An 18,022-nucleotide genomic window follows, 5' to 3' on the forward strand; every position below is an offset into this window, starting at 1 on the left:
ATATAAATCTGGACAGCCTCATGTAAATTGATCTACAGAGCATCTATTAATAAATATATTAAAATAGATAAGGAATGATATGAGAAGTATTAAGGAAAAATGCTGCATTACAAAAGAAGCAAGCAGCAATATTAAGAAAAATTTACTTGTTGAAATAAGGAAATAAGAGGAAATGCTGTCTTCAGCATCTAGAAAGGTCTGTAATCAGACTTCATTTACATCTCATAAAAATTAGTTGTATTACTAACATACAGCATTTTTCTTCATTTGTAAAATGAATGTAATAGCACTATCTACTGTCTTTTGACTAGGCCATGGGATCTAGGGAGAATGTAATAAAATTATTTTGTTTTCATTGTACCATTAATAACGACCTTCTATTTATTGCTAATGTAATACTTTAAAATGGATAGCATTGACATAAAGTTTTTTTTTTAAAGAATGTGCTTAAGTTTAAAAAGAGTGAGGAAATTTAAAGAAGATACTAAATAAACATAGTGTAAATAGAAGAGAAAAATTTCCAAAGATCTGCCAATGATTGAGTTTTACATAAACTGTGCAAGTGAATATTGGAGAAAAGGAAATGTAGGCCCAAGAAGAATAACTAACAAAAAGGGGCAAAAAGAAAAGAAAGAAAAAGAGGAAAAGCAAACCAAAGGAATAATGAAACATGGAAAATCTGGAGTATGTTCAAATTTCAAGAAGTAATTTGGAATAAAGAAAGTGAAAATTGCCATCAAAGCATGGCAAGAAATAGACCAAACAAAAAAGAAAGAAGAGATCATAGTGTGCTAATATACTTATGCCATGTTAAGAATTTTGTATTTCCTCTTGAATATAATGGGTTTTTACATGGTATAGTAATATAATAAAATGTGCTCCTTTTATAAAGATTACTTGGCACCAATATACATTAGAAGGGAGAGAGGTGTGATATGTTAGAAATGCCAAAATCAATTTGATGCTATAGCAACAGTCCAAGCAAAGTGTAAGATACTGCCTTGTGATGCTGGCAGAGCAAATGGAGGAGTGTTAATAAATAATGACAGTCAGTATGATGAAGGTAAAAGTGGGTAAGCCTAAGTGGCTAATGGGGCCTGGGACTCAGAGGGAAGATGAAGTCTGGGATGTGCCCCAAGTTTCCGACTTGGATGACTCCTTAAATTATTTTTACTGCATTTAGTATTTATTCTTATTACAATAGGGGGTAAACAAATTTTCTTGACAACTAATTATGTGCCAGGCTCTGTGCTAAGCACTTTCCTAAATTATTACATCTAATCCTTAGAATCAACAAGCTAAGTTGGCTATGTTATTATGCATTTTTCACACATAGAAGCTAAGACTAAGAGTGGTTAAGTAGCTCATCTTCTATACAGAAATTTGAATCTGGGCTGTCTTACTCCACCAACCGGGCTCTTAAAACTCCCTTTACCTAATATGCACCTAGTGATACTGTTTATGAAATGTAGATTACAGCGAGAGAGATAGAGAGAGAAAGAAGGAAAGAGAGAAGGAGATTTGGGTGAGATAGCATAGTTTTCCATTGTGTAGTGGCTATCACATTTGCCTAACACAATGCAGATTTCTACAAGAATTAGAGCTGGTTATTATGATTTGAGAACTACCAGGAAGCAGGCAGTAGAGGAAGCATGAGAGGACAACAGGTAATTTCAAAGATGTAGATGTACACAAGAAATTCAAAGACAAAACAGAAAGAATGGCATTTCAGTCACTGGTAGAAGAGGAGCAAGGAACTAAGACTGGGAGAAAAGTGAAGGTATAAATAGAAGAAAACCCAGAATGAGGTTACCAAGCATGCAAATAGTGTTATGCACAAAAAAACTGTTTAGCATTAATAATGTCACACAGGAGCCAATAAAAATAAGTCTTTACAGGTGACCTTTGGATGTGGCACTTCCATTGGCACTGACAATCTAAGAAAGAGCGGTTTGGAAGAAGTTAGATGGACAGATTGCTCTTGCTGATGAGTTTTGAGAAGGTGAAAAAGTGGTAGTTACTCCATTAAAAATATGTGAATGAGAAGGAGGGAGAAATAAGATTACAGTGCAAAATGGAGTTAAAGAATGGTTTTGTTTAAAAGATGAGGAAGAGTTAGGTTTGTTTTGAGAGTGAGGGGAAACACTAGAGAAAAGGAGAGATTACACATTCAGAGGAGGGGGAGATATTTGATGAGAAAAATTCCTAAAGAAAAAGTAAGCTTGGGCCAGGTGCAGTGGCTCACAACTGTAATCCCAGCACTTTGGGAGGCCAAGGTGGGTGAATCACTTGATTTCAGGAGTTCTAGACCAGCCTGACCAACATGGGGAAATCCTATCTCTACTGAAAATACAAAATTAGCCAGGTGAGGTGGTACATGCCTGTATTCCCAGCTACCTGGGAGGCTGAGGAAGGAGAATTGCTTGAACCCAGGAGGAGGAGGTTGCGGTGAGCTGAGATTGTGCCATTGCACTCCAGCCTGGGCAATGAGAGAGTTAACTCCAAAAAAAGAGAAAAAGAGAGAGAGGAGAAGGAAGAAGGAAGGAGGGAAGGAAGGAAGAAAGGAAGGAAAGAAGGAAGGAAGGAAGGAAGGAAGGAAGGAAGGAAGGAAGGAAGGAAGGAAGGAAGGAAGGAAGGAAGGAAGGAAGGAAGGAAGGAAGGAAGGAAGGGAGGGAGGGAGGGAGGGAGGAAAGAAGGAAGGAAGGAAGGAAAGAAAGAAAGAAAAAGAAAAAAAGAAAAAAAAAAAGAAAGAAAGAAAGAAAGAAAGAAAGAAAGAAAGAAAGAAAGAAAGAAAGAAAGAGAAGGAAGAAAGAGAAGGAAGGAAAGAAAGAAAAAGAAAGAAAGAAAAAGAAAGAAAAGAAAGAAAAAGAAGGAAAGAAAGAAAGGAAAGAAAGAAAGAAAGAAGAAAGAGAAGGAAAGAAGGAAGGAAGGAAAAGGGAAGGAAAGAAGGAAGGAAGGAAGGAGAAGGAAGAAAGAAAGAAAAAGAAAGAAAGAAAAAGAAAAGAAAGAAAGAAAGAAAGGAAGAAAGAAAGAAAGAAAGAAAGAGAAAAGAAAGAAAGAAAGAAAGGAAGAAAGAAAGAAAGAAAGAGAAAAGAAAGAAAGAAAGAAAGAAAGAAAGAAAGAAAGAAAGAAAGAAAGAAAGAAAGAAAGAAAGAAAGAAAGAAAGAAAGAAAGAAAGAAAGAAAAGAAAGAAAACAAAAGAGTAAGCTTGGGATTTACCATACATGCAGACCAGCCACTGATAGGAGGAACAAGATATATTAGAGACTTGAAGGAAGGTATAGGCCAGATATCAATTGGTTTTTAGGTTAAGGGTAAGAAATTTGGATTATGTATTAGTTAATTCTCACATTACTACAAAAAGATACCTAAGACTGGGTAATGTATAAAGAAAACACATTTAGTGGGTTCATAGTTCCACAGGCTGTACAAGAGGCATGAGGCTGGCATCTGCTTGACTTATGGGGAGGCCTCAGGAAACTTTCAGGCATGGCAAAAAGCAAAGGAGAAGCAGGAACATCTTACATGGCTGGAGCAGGAACAGATGAGAGAGGGTGAAGTGCCACACACTTTTAAACAACCAGATCTCATGAGAATCCACTCACTCACTATCACAAGGATAGCAACAGGCGATGGTGCTAAGCCATTCATGAGAACTCTGCCTCCGTGACCCAGTCACCTCTCACTAGGCCTCACCTCCAACACTGGACATTGTAATTTGACATGAGATTGGGTGGGGACACAGATCCAAACTATATGAGATTCCCACCCAATAATCTTCATTTCTCTGTGAAACGTAAAACAAGTTTTCCTTCTCTGAGGGATCCAAGGTGTAAAGGAATAAGACAGATACCCTGTGAAACAGTAGAAAGTCTAGAATAACTTCTCAGGGAAAGAAGAAAGCTGTTAGAAACAGATGCAAAAGGATTGCTAAGTAATATTTTCTCCAGTGATAGAGGCTGACAACAGGAACTAAGGAGGGAGATGTGATGGAGGGAAGCTTTGAGATTGGCCCAAGGTAGAAACTGCATGCAGGACTTCTTGGTGAAGAAAAAACTATAAGCAAAATTATCTGAAGTGATGGGAATTTTACTGTATAAGAAATATAAGAAATGCAGGTGGACTTATTAGCCAGTTAGTAAAAAGGGTGGCACTACTAAAGAACAGTTTTAGGTTAGGACAATTTTCAGTGAAATTTTCCATTTTCACTTTAGCTGTAAGTGAGTTCTGCCACAGAGTTGTAACGGTTTTAAAGTTAGGGATGTAGTAGACATTGGAGCTACATAGTTTCAATATTTTTTAAACTGAGGCTATAATTTTTTAGGAATACAACATGACTTGGTTAAAAATCCAGTTGTGCAAGGCTCCAGTGAAATCCAGTTTTCTGGTAGGATGGAGGATGATGTAGCAGGATGTATTAGTTCGTTTTCATGCTGCTGATAAAGACATACCCCAGACTGGGCAATTTACAAAAGAAAGGTTTAATGGACTTACAGCTCCACATGGCTGGTGAGGCCTCACAATCATGGCAGAAGGCAAGGAGGAGCAAGTCACATCTTAAGTGGATAGCAGCAGGCAAAGAGAGAGAACTTGTGGAGGGAAACTCCCGTTTTTAAAACCACTGGATTTTGTGCGACTTAGTCACTATCATGACAACAGCATGGAAAAGACCCACCACCCCCATGATTTAATCACCTACCACAAGGCCCTCCCACACAACATGTGGGAATTCAATATGATATTTGGCTGGGGACAGAGCCAAACCATATCACAGGATTTCACAAGGCTAGAGTGTATATGTGTGTGTGTGTGTATATATATATATATATATAAAAATATATATATATTTTTTTTTTTTCATAAAGGTGGAAGAGTAATACTTTTAAAATGGCAAGGATTTTATCCCCACTGCCTCGCTTCAGCCCTTTGATATTTAGGGAGAAATATTTGTTGTTGCTTGTGTCATCATTGCATTTTGGGGACTGTCTTAAGATAAAGGCTGGGTGACAAATTACAAAGTCAAAAACACCAGTGTGAGAGGACAGAGCCCATAGAGGCATATCACTGATGGCAGCCCTGGGAATCACAGGAGGATGTTTACTTGAGATTATCCAAAAAAACTTCCCCCACATCACATATTTTTTACAGGAGTGGTTTTCAATGTAGAAGATCTAGTAGCCTAGGCTATTCTATTTAAAACATTTTTTAATTTTGTAACTGTTTATTTTCCAGCTTCTACATTTAAATTTTGGCATAATGCTGATCTCAGCAATTCAGTATTTACAGCCAACATTTATAAATTAGAACAAAAAGTGTATGCAGTTATTTATCAGGTAGGAAAATTTACTAGGTGGGGAAAAAATGGAGTGATTATAAATTATATATTTGTGTACAAGACCTTAACTTGTGCGAAATATGTTATTCCATCAGCAAAACTCATAACATTCACATATCAGGAAAACATCTTTGAACATTCTTCAAATATCAGGCTTAGCAAAAACTTGAAAAAGCACTTAGTCATGTATTTTTGTGCTTGATAGTAAAGCCTATGAATACTTCACAAGGCACATTTAATCTTCATTTTTCTATATCATCTATGTCAGGCCCCATCCACACTGAATTCATAGAAAATATTACCATTTCTGAATCATGCATTTATTTTGACAGGAAAGATTATGAAATCTCAAGGCTATATGTGGCTATTAAGATCAGGGGTTCATCCACTCAACTGGGCAAACTTTTCTATGATTAGAGTTTTTGTTATAATGATCCCCAGTTTCTAAAGGAATGTGAGTCCTACTATTGTCTTTATGAACCAGAGCACCAGGGGAACCTTAGGCCTCATGCCCCATCACAGCCAACATGGAGTAAGGTTGTGTTACAATTATTTTGTCATGATGAGACAGCTGTTTGGAGGTGTTATGGGCTAAACTGTATCTCCCCCAAATTTATATGTTGAAGTCCTAACCCCTGGTATCTCAGAATGTGACTGTGTTTGAAGATATCATATGTGAAAGGATAATTCAGTTAAAATGCAGCCGTTAGTGTACCTCCTAATCCAATGTGACACATGTCCTCTTAAGAAGAGGAAATTAGGATATAAACACACACAGAAGGATGATTATGTGAAGACAGAAGAATATGGCTATCTGCAAGCCAAAGAGAGAGATCCAAGGGTGAAACCAGCCCTTCACACACCCTGATCCTGGACTTCTGGTCTCCAGATTTGTGGGAAAGTAAATTTCTATTGTTGAAGACAAAGTTCATCATACTTTGTTATAGCAGACCCATCACACCAGTACAGGAGATGTATTATTACATTCACACTGTTATAAAGAACACCTGAGACTGGAAAATTTATAAAGATAAGAGTTTAATTGACTCAGCTCTGCATGGCTGGGGGGGCCTCAGGAAACTTACATTCACAGTGGCAGAAGGCGAAGGGAAAGCAAGGCACATCTTTCATGGTGACAGGAGAGAGACAGAGGTAAAGGGGCAAGTATCAAATTTTTAAAGCCTCAGATCTTGTGAGAGCTCACTATCATGAAAACAGGATAGGAAAATCCACCCCCATGATCCAATCACTGCCTACTAGGACCCTCCCCTGACACCTGGGGAGTAGATGAGATTTGGTTACCATATTAGGAGGTAAAAGGAAAATAACCCCTAATATGCCAGTTCACTCTTTCTAGATCCAGTTTCTTAGACTCTGTTTCTGCCTTGCTGATGACCACCCAGTTATCCTTACACAGAAGAAAGATGCAAACAGCTAAAATAAAGGACTCAAGGTTGCTGAAGGATTTTTGTGTGTCCTGGAATTCTGATTTTGTACTATTTTTGCCCCTCATATTTCAGAAGGAAGGTTTGAAAAAACAAGTTTAACATTCCCTGGAGCAAAAGGGGTGGGGAGAAGAAAGAATTTAAATTACCTGCTAATGACTAAAACTCCTTGGTGTATAAAGCTAAACTTTAAGTTACTAATTCAAAGATTTTCTGTTTAATGTATGATTTCAGAGTACACTTCATTTTAGTGTTTAGGGCATTAGGAAAATGCAGAAGCACAGCTTGAATGCATTCTAATTATAAAATTAAAAGATTGGATATTGAACTACTTAGTATGCCACTTACATATTTTCAACCAATAATGAGTGTTTCAAAATAAGCAGTAGACTTATAAAATTCAGAGGGATGGTAGTTAAGTTGTGGTAAATGTGAGTAAAACATGATTTCCTTATTTGAAAAGCAGCACATAGAAAGAAAACATACTAAATAGTTGTCTGCAAATGCCAACAACATAGTAAATCACTGCAATATTTTTAGGAATTACAGAGCAGATAGAAAATGACTCAGTAATAAACCAAATTGTTTACACTGGTAACTTTTTAAATTCATAAAACATTTCATGTAGGTAAACACTCACTTTGATTTTTTACCTCTCTGTTACTGTACACTGTGGTGAAAGTCCTCCAACACTGCCACACAATTAAACTGAGAACCTTGATGATTATGTCATGATATGACAGGATGTTCATTTATTAGAAGATTATATGGGGACTAAAATTGTTCTGAGTTATTCCTACTGAGAAATCTATTACTAAGCATTAAACAGGAAATTATATCAATGAAATGGGAAAATATTTACATTTTTTCAGTTGGAAAACCTATGTCAGTAAGATGTTTTCTGATGGTTTTGCCCCTTGCTAAAAGAAAACCCTTAGCAGAATTCAATTTAACAGAGTTTGAGCCAAAAACAATTCACAAATTGGGCAGGCTCCTGAGTCAGAGTAGGTTCAGGAACTCCAGGGAAGCCACTTGGTGGAAGACTTATTGACAGACAAAAGGAAAGCAATGCATAGAAAATGGAAATTGGATACAGAAACAGTCAAATTGGTTACAACGTGGCATCTGCCTTATTTGAACACAGTTTGGACAGTTGGCCACCTTCAGAACAAGAGTAGACTACAGTCTGTTTACAACTACCTGTAGGTTATAGTTCACAACATACAGAAATCTTTAGGCTGAATTTAAGGGAACAAGAACTTCACAGTTTGTTTGTTTGTTTGGTTGGTTGGTTGGTTGGTTGGTTGGTTGGTTTTGTAACAGCAAGAGTAGAGGGTGCCCTTATGAAGGTGTATTAGTCTGTTCTCAAGCTGCTAATAAAAACATACCCAAGACTGAGTAATTTGTAAAGAAAAAGAGATTTAAGGGACTCATGTTCCACATGACTGAGGACACCTCACAATCATGGTGGAAGGCAGAGGAGGAGCAAAGTCACTTTTTACATGGTGGCAGGCAAGAGAGAGCTTGAGTAAGGGAACTCCCCTTTATAAAACCATCAGATCTTCTGAGATTTACTCACTATTACAAGAACAGCACAGGAAAGACCTGCCCCATGATTCGATTACCTCCCACCAGGTCCCTCTGACAACACGTGGAGATTATGGGAGATACAATTCAAGATGAGATTTGGGTGGGGACATGGCCAACCCATATTAGCTGGAATGTTCTGTTTACAGGGGAAAAACAAAACCTGATCTGTTTTAGGATCTATGTGCTTCCTTAAAGTCTTAGTTTGGCTATGTCAGATTTAGCATAACTGATTCTATTTTGGTTTGGTCTGGTCTGTTGGGGCCTAGTGCATGGCGCCCCAAAATTTTGTTTAAGAATTTTCTCCTTTTGGTCAGGTTCTCATTTAGGTGAGAGTGTGACCAAAACTTAGGGCCGTAATATCACTCTCAGTTACCATCATTTTGGGATTCCAGCCTCCGCAGGTCATTCAAAGGTTATAGTGCCCTCATGGTCACATATTTATCTCTGCTCTTGTCGTCGCAGTTGAAGGGAGGCCATTAGATATTCTAGAGATGGCTGCATGCAAATATTTAAAACTTTAGGGATAATAAAGTTCCCCAGGGAGAACACTATTATGACTATCAGAAGAATAATACCAAGAATTTGGAGTGTGCTCTTTAGCCAGGGTCCCCATAAGCCGAACCAACTAAAAACAAATAGGTCAAAAAGAGTCTGCTCACTTTAACTTATCATTTTGAATAATCCTGTTGATCTTACTTTTGGATGCTTCAGGAGCCCTCTGTAGCATCCCGAAATTAGAGGTCAAGAAAGACAACTTTGAAGTTGAAATTTGGGTTTAGAAGCCCTGTCAAATATGTCAAAGGTTTAAAACACTTGACCAAAATAGGATCACAGGCCACCATGAAACAATAGTCATTCATTTAGCCAAAGTGATAATTAAAAGATTTCCAATAACAACAACCTGTACTCTTTGATAACGGAGACTCAACTTTCCACTAGAAATCAGGGTTACTAAGATTCAAAAACTAGATATGAGAGAAACAATTCTGTATACAGAATATATAAACAAAAGAAAGATATCTGCTTGATGAGAAAAGTCATAAAAGCATAATAATATGTGTGTGTTGAAAATCTTGTCTGGTTTGAAGTTACTTAAAGGTTTAAAACTGAAGAAGTAAAAACAACAGATAAAACAAGATGAATATAGAAAGTAGAGGGAAAATGTAAAACAAAAGATGTATCGAAATATAGTATGGTTAAAAGATGGCAGATTTGATAAATTTATGAGGTTTTATTAAAATTAGTTTTAGTATTGATAACACACTAATATAAAAGTAAAATTTGGTTTTCTATTTTGAACAAAATTTTTGTGTAGTATTTATAAGACATAGTAAAATATTTTTATTCACCTTTTGAGTAAACTGTGAAAGGAAAAGAAAAGAGAAAGAAAAGAAGAGACAGATCCCGTCTCACGCTGTGTCAGGTCTTTCGACTTTTTGGAAAGCTGAGTCTCCTTTATCAAAAAGTACAGATTTTTGTTTTTAGAAATCATGTAACGAAAAATTTTTATTAAAAAAATTGGGGTTGACATTAATAGTGGACTAATGCCAGGGTGAAATTTGACTTTCTTTCTCTTGAACAAGATTTTCACATAGTATTAAAGGATAATGAGAGATGTTTGTTTGTAAATAAACTACCAAAAAAAGGAAAGAAGAAGACAGGAGACAGATTGATTGGAAAGCTAAGTCTTCCCTCATAATGAATGCAATGGTTAATATTTAGTGTCAACCTGATTGGATTAAAGGATGCAAAGTATTGTTCCTGGGTATGTCTGTGAGGGTGTTGCCCAAGGAAATTGAAATTAACATTTGAGTGAATGGACTGTGAGAGGCAGACCCACCCTCAATGAGCGTAAGCACAATGTCATCATCTGCCAGTGCAGCTAGAATGAAGTAGGCAGGAGAAGATGAAAGGAAAAGTAGGCAGGAGAAGACTTGCTGAGTCTTCCAGCCTCCATCTTTCTCCCGTGTTAATGCTTCCTGCCCTCGAACATCAGGCTCCAAGTTCTTCAGCAGTAGGACTCCTGGACTTACACCAGTAATTTTCCAGGGGCTCTCAGACCTTCAGCCACAGACTGAAGGCTACACTGTTGGCTTCCTGACTTTTAAGGTTTTGGGACTCAGACTGATCCACCAATGGCTTCCTTGTTCCTCAACTTGCAGATGTCTGTCATGAGACTTCGCCTTGTTATGGTGTGAGTCAATTCTCCCAATAAACTCCCCTTCATATAGACATATATTCTATTAGTTCTGTTCCTTTAAAGAACCCTAATTAATACAACAAGTAAAGGTTTTTGCCTTCTTAAAAATTTTTTGAGTCTTCATTTTGGCTAAATAAATAACATAGTAATCTGGAATTCTATTTCATAATATCAAGTGTTTTAAATCTCTAGCATACCTAGCGGGCTTCACAAAATCAAATTTCATCTTCAAAAATTGTCTTTTCTAACCCCTAACTTTTGAATACCACAGAGGCCCCCTGGAGCATCCAAAAGAGAGGTAAACAGGATTATTTGACATGTTTAGTTACATGGGATTTCTAAAATGAAAATAAGGTTTAATTTTATTCAGGTTATATTTTAGTGAATAATATTAACATATATTCCAAAATTGTATGGGATTTCTAAAATTCTAACATCTGAGTATATGCTAGTAATCATAATTAAGCTTATTGTGTTAAGTTATTGTAAACCACATAAATAACCAATTTCCTTGTCAATTGTGTTTTTGACTCTCACTGCCTGGACATGTTGTCATTCACAGACAATTGTTATCTCGATTTGATCAAAAGATGGTTTATAATGAGCTATAGGGCTTTGAATATTATAGCTGCTCTCAAATGCATGTATGTGATGACTTTGGAGACTGTGACATTGGAATAAAAGAAAAACATACAAGACTCATAAAGAGCTGAAATGCTCATGAATATCAGGCAGAACAAGAGTTCACTGAATAGACTGAACCAGCAGAAAACTAAAACAATCTTTTTTAACTTTTTGCTTAAAACATTGCTGATCTTTGTTTTGTTTGTCAGAGTCAAGGAAACTTTTTCTTTTGAGCAATCTATAGCTTTTAACAATTGAATAAGTTATAATCCTGTGAACAAAATTTGGAGCATATTTGTTCCTCTCTGCCTGGAACCTCCAGAATTTGGAAACTGTGAGTATTCTTAACTTATGGAGATATAGTTATTTGCATCAGTGCAATAACAATCCATTTTCTTTTGCAACAGGATGCAATTGCAGAAACTGGTTGTTCTATGAAGGCTTTGACTGAAATGGCAAGCTTTCCTTCAGGGTATTAAGCTAGACTTACAGAGCCAATAAAAGCCTCTTGAGAAAACTGACCTGATTCTGTATCTACACACTCCCTGTTTGAGGTTCCTAACCTGTGGTGAGTAAACAATGTCACTTTCTAATAGGCCCAAGAGCCCCGACCTATCTTCGGACCTCAAGAGAGAGGAATTTCCCCCACTCGTATTTGAGGGAACAAACCTATGACTGGACTCAACTTTAAAAGGTTTTATCTGAGATTCTTTGTAGAATTGAGTTTCATCAAAGCCAATTTAAAGAACCTATGTGAAAAAAAAATTATTCTTGCGGCACTTTTATGCAAATAATTAGGCCAAATGTAAAACTAAAGTTTATTTTGCAAACAACTCAGTCCTATCATGATTTGCTTTTAACAAAAATGAGAACTGGAGAGAGAAAAATTATGTTTAAAAACATACACAACATTAAGTTCTAGTTCTATTAGCTGTTTTTAAGTTTTTACCTACATTTTAGACTAACCCTGCTCATTCCTGTGAACCAATCAGTGATCTCTGGCTGCAGCTCAGAAGAAACCAAAGGGATAGGTAATGTAAAAATCTGAATCAATATTCTAGTTCTGGGCAATTATCCTGTAAATCCTGCTAGATGATAGAGGTAAATGGGTTTCCATAAACCAAAGGTTTCTTTGTTTGGGAAAATAAAGCCAAGGAACCTAACCAAAGCTAAGCCCTATACACCAACATCTTAGCTGGCACAACTATAGCCCACCAGTTATCTCGGCATGCTGGCAGCCTCAGGATTTTTAAGCTAACTTTACCCCTTTGTTTCATTTTGATCCATGTCTCCTAATAACCTAGTTTGTCTCTTCTCACCTTCAGGCCATCAAACTTCAAACGGTCATGCAACTGGAGCCTCGGATGATGGCTCTCTTTTACCAGGGACCCTTAGATAGACCTCTGAGGGAGATCTGAGTGCTGCCTTCCCAAAACAACACCCCTGTCAGCAGGAAGCAGTTAAGATTGCTCATCATCTGTATCCTAACAGCATTTAGATGTACCTCTTCAAATGGGAGAAATGAGAGCAGCAGGAGGCGAACAAATAGGCAGACAGGAATGGGTCCCCAGTAAAACCTCACCTTCAAGCTGAAGACAGTCCCAGGTAAATTCTTTGACCTGATTGAGGACCTGTCTTCCTGTTTGCCAGGCTTTCCTTTGATTGATCTCTACCCTTCACCTATTTTACATATACCTACCCTTCCCTCATTGGTTTTTTACACTGTCATGCCCACCTTTGAGTGGTGCTTTTGTTTTAACCTTTTTGCATACTCCCAAACCTATCAGCATGCACTCCCCTATTCTGAGCCCATTAAAAGCCCCAGATTCAGCCACATTGGGAGAAACCACCTGACTGCGTGGGTGGGGGACCACCCTCATGTCCCCTCTCCACTGAGATATCCTCAAAGAGTACCTCAAATAGTTTGGCTGGCAGTTAATTTTGGCATTATGACATACTATATATGTTGTTTTTAAATTCCCCTCTCCACTGAGAGCTGTTCCATCGCTCCATAAAATTCTTCTCTGCCATCCTCACCCTTCAAATTGTCAGCGTATCTCCATTCTTTTTGGAAGCAGGACAAGAGCTTACCTGCCAAATACAGGTACAGGCTGTAACACAGCGAGGCTGAATGGGCAGGGTGCCTCCCACAGCAGGGCCAGGGCATTGCTGGCTGTGGAGATTGCCCTGGTTGGCAAAGTGGCCGAGAAAAATCCTGAGTCATTTTGAAGATCCACTTGATCAACTTAACCAATGTTTTTTTCCCTACCTAAATATGCAAGAAAGAAGAAACAAAGGGAATGGAACACAAAATTCCCTGCAAATTTTCAAAAACCAAATTTTACACTCCTTGTAATATTGCCATTTATTACTAGTTTCTTTCTGACCCAGTCAGACATAAGAGGACTCTAACTGGATCCAAGGCAGTTAAGTATCAGATCCAGTCTGATTCTGGACCTAGCCCATTTTCTGTCATGACTTCTAAACCCAGTTTGGATCAGAAATGTGCTCAAAGAAACTGAGAGCTCAAAACACAAATCTGTGGAGCTTTGGAATCAGAGAGAGAACTTACCCCATTCCCCAGGTGCTGTGAGAGAGCAATGAATATAATGGGCCCGGCTGGTACCTCACTTAGTCACTCCGCGCTCCTGGCACTTCCTGGAAGCTCAACTTTAGATCCCACTTCTAATGTCATCTGTTAAAAGAAAACTATAGCTGAATTAAATTTAACAGAGTTTAATTGAGCTAAGAATGATTCATGAATAGGGCAGTCTCCCGAGCCAGCGTAAGTTCAGAAACTCTTTATGAACAGAAAAAGGAGAGTGACTTACAGAAAATGGAAGTGAAGTACAGACAGCCAAATTGGTTACAGCTTTATGTCTGCCTTACTTGAACACAGTTTGAACAGTTGGCCACCTTTGATTAGCCAAAACTCAGTGATTGGCACAATAGGCTACAGTCTGTTTACAACTCCCTTTAGGTTATATTTCACAATGCACAGAGAAATCTTCTAAGGTTTTTACACCTTCTAACAACAAAATTAAAGTAGGTAAGGAGGCAGCTTTAGGCTAAACTTGACAACACCCTCAGTTATGTCCCTGAATTCAAGCAGAATAGGCTATTTATTTGAAGAAAGAAAACAAATCAGAAAGGATATAAAAATATAAGAAACTGAGGACCGGTTTTCATTGACTTCTTGGGTTAATCAACAACCATCTATAAAAGTAATTTTCAGGCCCAGTCGTGGTGGCTCACGCCTGCAATCCCAGCACTTTGGGAGGCCGAGGCGGGGGCGGATCACGAAGTCTGGAGTTCAAGACCAGTCTGGCCAACACAGTGAAACCCATCTCTATTAAAAACACAAAAAACTAGCGTGGTGGTGAGCGCCTGTAATCCCAGCTACTCAGGAGGCTGAGAGAGGAGCCTCCTGAGGAGGCTGAGGGAGGAGGCTCTCTTGAACCCGGGAGGCGGAGGTCGGAGTGAGCTGAGCTCTCGCCATTGCACTCCAGCCCAGGCAACAACATGAAACTCCATTTCAAAGAGAAAAAAAAAATAATTTTCAAAGTTTATTCTTTGGCTTTAAAACTTCTTAATTTTATATTTTGCTGAATAAATTTAGAATTCGTTATGAGATATCCCCAAAGAGTACCTCAAATAGTTTGGCTGGCAGTTAATTTTGGCATTATGACATACTATATATGTTGTTTTTAAATTCCCTTCAAAACATGTTCTAGTATTTATGGCAGGCTTCACAATAGATTTATTGTACCTAGTTAATATATTTTTTTATTTCAAAAACATATGATTTTCATTTTATTTATCTTTCACTTTTACAACTTTAGGGAAAAATATTATATTTTTAAAAATTAACTTGATAAATGGAAATAACAGTTTAGTTTCCCTGCTTCTAAGAATCTCACTGAAATGATGTACATTAGTATGGAATTTGCTAACCTTCTCACCCAATTCATGCACCAAGGCGTTTTAACACCTTCTAAGGCCCAGATTCACATGAAGCTAGGAAAATAAAAGAAGGTCTTTGTTAAGATAAAAAAAAAAAAAAGAAATACGACAGTAATTGTGTCAGCCTTAGCTAAAAAAACAAAAACAAAAAACAACAACCAAAAAAAAAATTAACAAGAGGAGTAACAGTTGATATGAACAATATCAATATTTCATGTGTTTTATATATTGATTCAAGTTTGACTGGACAGTTTCTGTTCATTCTTCCCTCATTCCTCAGACCCCTAATGAGAAGCCTGAAGGATCTGAAGCTATTTCCTCTTCTGCTTCTTTAAAGAGAAAAGAGAGAGCTTGAGTCAAGTTTGAGAGGAAGAAATGAGACTCTAAGGGGGTAAAAGTCTAAGAAGACTATTGTGAGTTAAAGAAAGAAAAAAGGATTACAGTAAGAAGGAACCCCCTAATGTCTCAGACAGATAGCAGTGTAGACTGATGGGGATTCACAGGTGCCTGAGGGAAGATATTAAAAACGAAAAAGCAAGCACAAAATTTTTCGACACCATTCTCTGGATTTCATGTATGTATGTGATCATATAAACTTGTGTTTTTTACTTATGGGAATAAACTGTACCTTGCTACATCAGTTAGACCTTGAGGAATTACATACAGGAATACATGAATACAAGGAACTTGACAGCAGAGGTGGAAAAAGTTGTTGACAATACCACAGCTGAGGAGCCCACAAACACATACAGAGATGACAATATCATCAGAAGGTGTTTTTCCATTAGAATTCACAAATAATTCTAAAATTAGAAGCAGAGGCAGTGAAGGCAAGAAGAAAGAGACTTTTACTTGTGCATTAACTTAATCCATGGACAACAGAGTCATCGACTTCTCTAGCTTGCAGCTATCTGAGTAGGGCGGACCTGAGACCAGGGCCGAAAAGCAGCGACTGCAGGCCAGGTTGGGGCAGTAGACAACCACGTTTTGAAGACACAATCATCAGTAGCTTAGTTCTTATGATCAGAATTGCATTTACCACAAATATACTCTTTTTGGATTAAGGACTAATATTTTCCTTATCAATTTTGCTTAAAATTAATTTCAAATAGGAAGCTAATTTAGAATATAAACAATAAATTCTCACCAAACATTTAAAGGAAGTTATTTAAGATTTTTATTTTAAAAAGCCTTTAAGAGTGGCATAAGGCCAAGCGCAGTGGCTCAAGCCTGTAATCCCAGCACTTTAGGAGGCCGAGACGAGCAGATCATGAGGTCAAGAGATCGAGACCATCCAGGCTAACACAGTGAAACCCCGTCTCTATTAAAAAAAAATACAAAAAAACTAGCCGGGCGTGGTGGCGGGCGCCTGTAGTCCCAGCTACTCGGGAGGCTGAGGCAGGAGAATGGCATAAACCTGGGAGGCGGAGTTTGCATTGAGCCGAGATTCGATCACTGCATTCCAGCCTGGGCGACAGAGCGAGACTCCGTCTCAAAAAAAAAAAAAAAAGAAAAGTGGCATAAAAATGCTTCCTGGCTGGGCACGGTGGCTCACACCTGTAATCCCAGCACTTTGGGAGGCTGAGGCGGGCAGATCACGAGGTCAGGAGTTCGAGACCAGCCTGACCAACATGGTGAAACCCCATCTTTACTAAAAATACAAAACTTAGCCAGGTGTAGTGGCACGCACCTATAATCCCAGCTACTTAGGAGGCTGAGACAGGACAATCGCTTGAACCAAGGAGGCAGAGGTTGCAATGAGCCAAGATTGTGCCACTGCACTCCAGCCTGGCAACAAAGCCAGAGACTCCATCTCAAAAAACAACAATAACAACAACAAAAACTTCCTAAGTGTATTACAGATGAAACATTTGACAATTAGGGTAAATATAATCTGTATCAAAAAATTAAATGTTAACATATCCATTTTATTCTCTAAAAAGCATAAATTGTTAACAAAATGTTAATGTTGTAGGGAAAAAGATAATAGAGAAACAAAATTAAACCAAATACTAGTCAAAGGCCATAACTGAAACAGCTCAGGATAAAATTAAGGAATCCCAAATCTGAGGAGTGGGATTCTCTCATAACATATCTGAAACACAAAAAACTTCAGAAACTGTGAAGAAGTGCAACAGATTTATAATAGATGCAAAAGTTTCACTTAAATTAAAGGAATAAGTAAAGAAGGAAGAGGAGGAATTAATACATAAGTTAAAAAGAAGACATGGAGGTGATCCTACATACAATAATATCTCAATTTGGGTCATGTGAGTACTGCATATATAATTTATTTAGCTAATACTAACTGCCAGTCATCATCATTCTAAACAGTTTGTGATCATTTGCACATTTAATTTTCATAGCACACTATAAGTAAGATCACACTATCATTTTACAGATTAAGTGCCAGAGGTTTAGAAGGAATAATTATTATCTTCAAGTTATTCAGGTAACAGATTATGTCATCAGCCTTCCCTTCAAAATTCTAGAATATTTAGGGATTTGGGTCTTTTAATCTGGATCAGGTGTGAATTTTGCAGTGCTGGAGGCTAATAACTACACAATATCCAAATAAGCATGATGATTTGAAGTATAATGCTTTAGTAGGTATAGTAATACATTTTCAAGAAAGAGAAGTCAAGTCCCAGAAACATAAGGGCAACAATGTAACACACCAGCATACATTTTCAGAATAAACTTCTCTCCTCTCCCTGTTGGTTTAATAGTACCTTCATATCTACTACAATAGTATTTACCAAAACTGAAAATGATAATGAACCATACAAATAAGAGAGTGTCTATTGTCTTGCTACTGATTGGATAACTTTTATTACTGCTCATGGTAATTTTGAAGTCAAAAAT

This window comes from Macaca thibetana, chromosome 6 (assembly GCF_024542745.1).
Source record: "Macaca thibetana thibetana isolate TM-01 chromosome 6, ASM2454274v1, whole genome shotgun sequence".
Classification (NCBI taxonomy): domain Eukaryota; kingdom Metazoa; phylum Chordata; class Mammalia; order Primates; family Cercopithecidae; genus Macaca; species Macaca thibetana.